At 38.0% G+C, this 6,808-nt stretch overlaps 1 long non-coding RNA gene across 2 annotated transcripts; it reads right to left on the bottom strand.

The window, feature by feature from the left end:
* Positions 1–902: 902 nt before the first annotated feature.
* On the bottom strand, positions 903–6,808 carry LOC117348056. 2 transcript variants are annotated; one of them, XR_004536901.1, is made up of 5 exons: positions 6,448–6,808; positions 4,738–4,893; positions 3,549–3,644; positions 2,185–2,330; positions 903–1,043 (listed from the first exon to the last, which is right to left on the bottom strand). It is a non-coding gene; the product is annotated as an uncharacterized LOC117348056 (long non-coding RNA). The 2 variants fall into 2 exon arrangements; XR_004536900.1 differs by having other exon boundaries at positions 4,738–6,808.

Genomic DNA, 6,808 nt, shown 5'->3' with positions numbered 1-6,808 from the left:
CTGACTGGATTGCGGCCCTCAAGGAGGGACTTTGAGACCCCTGGTGTAGGTGTATTTTTTGGGATTAAAGTAATCATAAATCAAGTGTTTATCTAAACCATAATACAGGCTTGTTAAATTATATATATATAAAAAAAGGAAAAGCACAACAGTTGCACAATTAAGAGAAAAATGTGAAAATCCAGATAAATTACATAACTAACGTTAACACCTAAACAAAGCAAAATTTCTTAACAAGAATGCATCATAAAACATATGACAACAATTGACAATATAAAACCAAGGAAAATGTAAAGGAAAGTGTGGATTGGCTGGTAACTTGTGCAAACTCTTCTGACAGTAGATTCGCAACAGTCTCTCAAAATCAGGAGTTAGCCACAGTTATTAGCTTGATGTCTTGTGAAGCTTTAAAGGTATGTATGTTTCCTTTTGATTGGAAGTAAAACCTGTTCACATCATCACTGGTTTATAAAAAAAACTCTGTATACATATAAATAAATAAATAATTTCCATTCATACAGAATCAAACATTTTTCAAAATTTTCTTCAATATAAGTAGTGTAAGCAAAGTTCAATGCATTAGATCGTGTCAAAAAAGTGACCAGAATCCCAAACTAACTGAAATATTAGCGAGGGCTACAGCTCAACTTCACTTGTATAAACGGTTGTGGAGGCGTAGGGCATAGAATCACAGTAGAAGAGAAAAAAAATGCACTCATCTGAAGGTGTAGTCCCGGTCTTTCACAACTGAGGTTTATTTTTCTCCGTTGTATTATGATTTTTCATACAGTTGGTGTTTTGTCAACAGTTCGTGTATATGTGGCATGAATGACTCCCTGCTATTAAATATCATCTACAATACGTTTTTGATACATATTTACTGATTATATATGATTGTATTCCTTAATATATTTAGTTGTACAATCCTTTTGATTGGAGTCATAACAGGTCAGAGAAATATAACTGTCCATAGATTTCATGTATGCAGTCTGGAAAGGTCCCCTGTCTGCCTGATGCAATCTGCAGCCCTCAGCTTCTACCATCTACAACATAATCAGAGGCAAAACCACATTAATACAATTCCCAAATGACCAACTATTAAATTGCAAATTCATTAATATCTAAAGGAAAAAATTAAACTTTCTATTTGAATGAACTACTGTCACTGTAGAAGGTTCCTGTTCCAAAGAGCTTACCTGTCAAAAGATAAGTTTAATCTAATACTATGCTCAGTGTCAACCCTGCCATACAGTTGATAATTGTCAGCATGTTCTGTTGGCTTAACCAGTGTCAGCAAAAGCCTATGGAAGATTACATCCATCATATCTAATCTTGGCCATACCTAGATTACATCTAGGTTATCAGTATTTAAGAGTAACAAACAAAAGACCTCGGCAGAAGCCTAAGGGTCAACAGACATGATAAGATGTGCTAAGGTAGTTAGGGAAGAAAAAGACCCCAGCTACAGAATCTAGAAATTTTACAGTAACTCCAATTTAAGAGGGACATTTCACATCTTATTTACCAGTATTTCAACCAATTTACAGAAAGACATGGTTACATAACATCTATTATTGTTATTTTCTAAATATTATAAAAATAAGAGGTTAAAATCCTTATCCTCTTCTCTAGAGCTTTTGACCATCTCCTCTTCGCTAAATTCTCTTCAGACCCATCCATCGGTCACACCCAAGAAAAACACGCATTCATGCAGGCAGACAGTCAGTCCTTTCTCTCTCACACACAGAAGCAGTCTCTAAATCCACTCTGTATTCATAAAAATCAGCATATTTCTGATGTATTTTTTCTTATATGCATTGGTATCTCTATTGGAATAAATCTTTTTCTGCACAAAATATTCTTTCACTGTTAGCTATAATTGACACTGTTTTCAATTCCAATCATTCACGTGAGATGCCACACTTTTTTTGAGACGGTTTGACACTCGACTTTCTTATTTCAAAACGAGTTGCGTCCACGTTTCAAGCAGCTACTCATTTGTTTTATGATTCCTAAGACTCCTGAGGCAGGCCTGTTGGCCGAAACATGTACATGTCGAGTCATTGAATCATTGATTGTACCATCATGACATTGGAAGAATTCAAGATTTGTACATCTACAGATAAGTTTGTGGACACTTTTTTGGTGCACATCTGTCTTTTTGGATAATTCCACTCTTCTTACCTTTGGCCTTTTCGAGTAGTACCATGTCCTTCTTCATGTATGGCGACCAGTGCTGGATGCAGTATTCCAGGTGAGGGCGTACCATAGCCCGGTACAGCAGCATGATAACCTTCTCCGTTCTGTCCATAATCTCCTTCTTGATCATTCTGTATGTTTAAGTGAGAAGCAAGATAAGACTCCTAAGGATTTATGATATAGACAAGTAACTAGAACTTGCACATACAATCACACACACACCAAAAAAAACCCATTTAAATCTTGTTTCTGATTACTTTGATCTCTGTTTCACTCATTAAAGCATTGAATTGCAAAGATCTCTAACCTTTAGTTTAAACAGGCAGCTTAATGAAAAATATACCTGAAATAAAACAATTTTTATTCCTCGCTCCTCTTGCTCTCCACACTTTTTTTTTTTTTTTTTTCCAAAAGTGTACAAACTACTTTAACGTTTTAGTACAGGAAGCCTATTTGTCTGGTCATGGAAAAGATATCCTAAATTATTTATTCAACTATTGTATTATCCTAATTCTGGAGAGCCAGTGCTGAGCCAGTCCCTTATCTACTACAACAATATTTCTATCCAGCTAAATTAGCACACTATATGGTCACATAGGGCAAAAACCTACACTCTCTCCCAGATCTGCTGGAATGTTCAAAGAATACCAGCCCTTATGGTTTAATAATTAGGGGCTATGCTGTGTACTCCACATCCCTCTAGAGCCTATAATCTGTAAATTAATTCCCTTCAGTACTTTAATTTAATTGTAATTTCTCTATCTGCTTTTATAGATTATACTTTAAAATTCCTCAACTGGCTAATGTAGTTAGAAAAATCTCACATCAGCCCCTCCCTGTTCACCACAACTGGGAGTGAACCTCCTGCAGTGTCCTTGCTTTAATTCTAAGATCTATACCCACAAAAAAGTAATCTGTCCCTTTGCCCTAATCTAATTTTTTCTTTTATATTAACATACATATACACAATGGCACATGCACTAATGCTGTAACTTTATAACTCTTATATACAGGCGTAGCTTTGAAAAAGCGGGCTTTGAGCTCGGATTTGAATACCACCAGAGATGGAGCCCAGCGTTCATAGACACTGTGTGCATATCATTAGAAAGAGTCTTTGAAAATACCTCTGCACTACCAGTTTTATTTTTGTTTTTATTGCATCACCAGAGCCAACTGTAAAGACACAACATGATCACACCAAGTGCTTTTCCTCCTGCCTATATGGTTCACTCTTGAGTGGCGAATGAAATGTACATTTTTTTGGAAGTGCACGTGAAGCCACTAAATTGGTATAGGAAACATTTTGGCTATTAAAAGATGGTAGCTGAGCTTGTCAGCAATGATTTTACCACCATATTTTGGCATGTTGCCTCCAAAATCTGCTGGCATGATATCAGGATCAATCTCCTAAAAAAGGCTTCCAAGTCTTCTCCGTGGACAAAAACCTGTGGTAACATAAAATAAGCATGTGTCTCAGAGATGTGAGTGTAACATTCAAGTTTCTTCAAGTTTCTTTATTTTTGATATACCGTTTATCATACAAGTATCTAAATGGTTAACAATAAAATAAAATATAAAAATTATAAAACTTAAAATAAAAACATGGCTAAGCTAAAAGGAGGGAAGCACTTACGCATTTACGTACATGATACGAAAGGGAAACAAGGAGAGAGGAGAGTTTATAAATACATTGAGATGGAAAATAAAAATTAAGAGACAAAATGGGAAAGGAAGTACAATTGGATATGGGGGGGGGGGGGAGGGAGTACATCAAAAGAAGCATTTTGATTGTCATTGAGGTATTACGAAAGAGGAACAATGGTTGTTAAAATCAGGGTTTACAAGGTATAGACGTCTTTAAATAGGAAAGTTTAACATTTTGACTCCTGAGAGTCGTAGCCGTGTGTTGAATAGACTTCACCTTTGATTCAGTGTTTCTCAGTGTCTTTGCTGATCCCTGTCTCTGAGTATCTGTACATGTGGGGGGATGGGATGGGAGGGCGGGGGGTTGGGGCTTCTTTGCTGTGGGGTGGGGTGAGGTGGGTCCGGGGAGGGCATAAGAGTCCAGCCCTCCGCGGTTGTTTGATGAAAATGTAAACCATAGTTATTCTTGCTGTTGTATTTCCTTCTGATTAATAAAATAGATTTGAACATAAATAGGAAAGTTTTGAGTTTGTTTTAAATGTATCTAATGAGTTTTCTAAGCGAAGATCAGCAGGAAAGGCATTCCACAAAGTGGGAGCTGTAACAGAGAAAATAAATGTGCGAGTAGTGTCGTAGAAGAGTTCTCTTATTGAGGGGATGATGAGGAGATTTTGATTACTAGATCGAAGAGTCCTACAGGATGCATACGGAATTATATTAGGCACATTAAACTATATTTTTCTGTTGTGACACCACATTGCCATTTACCTGTGGTGCTGGTATACATTAACTCAGAAAGGACATAAATAGAGGGGACTGGTGAAGCTGAAACGAAGCTATTTACATTGACACCTTAATGACATACGAAGTGGCGAGAACAAACAAGTGACCCACCTCATCAAACGTGATCTCTTCATAGTCCCAGTTCTCAATGTCGAAGAGGAGGATCACCTGGCCATACTCGTCTCAATTGGATTCAACGCCGGGGTATCCAGCTTCAATCTTGCTACGCACAGCCTCTGTGTGAATGTTCTCAAAGAGCTCTGGATACTGTTGGCAGAAGTGGACATAACCTTAAGGGTCAATTAGAGGCAAAGGGTTAGAAAACAGCAAGGAAGATAAATAACATTTCAGAATGCTAGGAAAACAAGAGGAAGAATTCAAAGTTTGTCTAAAGAAATACAAACAAAGGTGAAGGATTTCAGGACGCTGGATGACATCTGTATGATCTCCGACAGTTACGATGGAAGGATCACATGCATTGGTCTATCCTGGAGAGTAGTACTGCCCTTTTATGATTCTTGGTTTTACTTCCAGTGAAAGCAATGCAAAGGAAAACCCGATGTCTCGATCTGTCGTCTGGAACTATAGAGTAACTCTAAACTTATATCTTCATACTGAGTAAAACCTTTGGTCAGTTCACAATAGAATAAATACATTGAAGAGTTTCCTTCTGATTTTATAACTTCTAGGGTAAGTTTTGCAAATTCTGTCTAGTAGAGAACTCAGAGAGCAAGACTGCGTTTTGTTGATTAACAAGTTTTCAGATGTCATGATAAGCTGAAACTGGAAATCTTTGTTCAGATGAATTTCGATTGCCATTGGGATGAAACGCTGTCATTAGAGGTTACTGACCCATCTAAAAGACAAGATGTGTCTCACAAAGCTGCTAAAATTAGAGGCATGCTTGGCCTTCTTTTGTCTTAGGGAGAATCACTGAATGTTAATTTCATAATGAAATGATGCAAAGTTTGAGATTCAACTCTGGCCACCTTGTTGGGTAGACCGGATAGCTCGTACAGGTCTCCCCAAGGGCCAATATTCAGACCGTGGAAGGCAGCCTGGCTACTTGCCATGGTTGGCGGCAAACCTGGCATTGAATTTGTGGTCTTCTAAGTTCAGCCACATTTGACATAGCCGGCCAAGCCAATATTCATCTGCTGACTAGCTAAAGCATAGTGGTCAAAAATAGATCAGCTATTTATGTGGGTATATCTGGCTGCTAGACTTAGACATCAGCCAATGAATATTGGCACTAGCCAGCTGTGTTGCACAACATAGCCGGTGATCGGGACATTCAGCTGGAGATAGCCCTATTGCCCATTGAATATTGGTGGTTAGCCAGCTTAGAGCCAGATGCTCTAAAATCGCCATTAAAATCCCGTGGGTCGCTGTGGTGCTGGTATCTCATCAGATCTTAATACAGTGATCGATGTTCAAACAACTTTGCATGCAAATGAGTTAAACAGAGGTCCTCCCCCCCATCCAATCAGTTGTAGGAGAAAGTGAATTACACATATGTAGAATAGCTACATTGCAGCGATGAATGAGCGTCAACCATAGGCGTGCCTTTTGGTAGTGCATCTTTTGCGCACATCCTAAGAGGCAAGGGACGAAGAGCTAACAACAAAGCATGCAAATGTGAAAACGCAAGATATATATGCTTTTTCTTTAATATGCATGCACGAGACACGCTCATTACACATTATGTGGACCCCAATCCCATAAAAGTATTTTTATGAACTTCCACATGCAATCAGCAGCTCAGACCTGCCTGTATAAGCTTCTAACAAACATGTTTCAACGCTACCGACACTTCCTGACCTGTCACAAATTTTGGATCCTTAAAGGCTGGCTCTTCATGTTGTGCATCATCTGGGCAATCGTCAGAGTGCCCATTTTAATACTGATGAGCTCGCTGTAATCCATTTACAAACAATTATCGGAGGCTGCTATAAACCACAGAGAAGATCACAGTTAGCCATTTTGGGCATCAAATAATAATAATAATAATAATAACTTTATTCTTGTATACCGCTGTTAGGAGTTATCAAGAACGGAATGTTAAACAAAGATGAAAATGTTATAATGCTTTTATATCACTCTATGGTATGGCCACACCTCGAATATTGTGTGCAGCTCTGGTCTCCGTACCTCAAAAAAAGATATAGTGCATTTAGAAAAG

Source organism: Geotrypetes seraphini, chromosome 14 (assembly GCF_902459505.1).
Source record: "Geotrypetes seraphini chromosome 14, aGeoSer1.1, whole genome shotgun sequence".
In the NCBI taxonomy this organism is placed as follows: Eukaryota; Metazoa; Chordata; class Amphibia; order Gymnophiona; family Dermophiidae; genus Geotrypetes; species Geotrypetes seraphini.
This window is presented reverse-complemented; position numbering and strand designations above follow the sequence as displayed.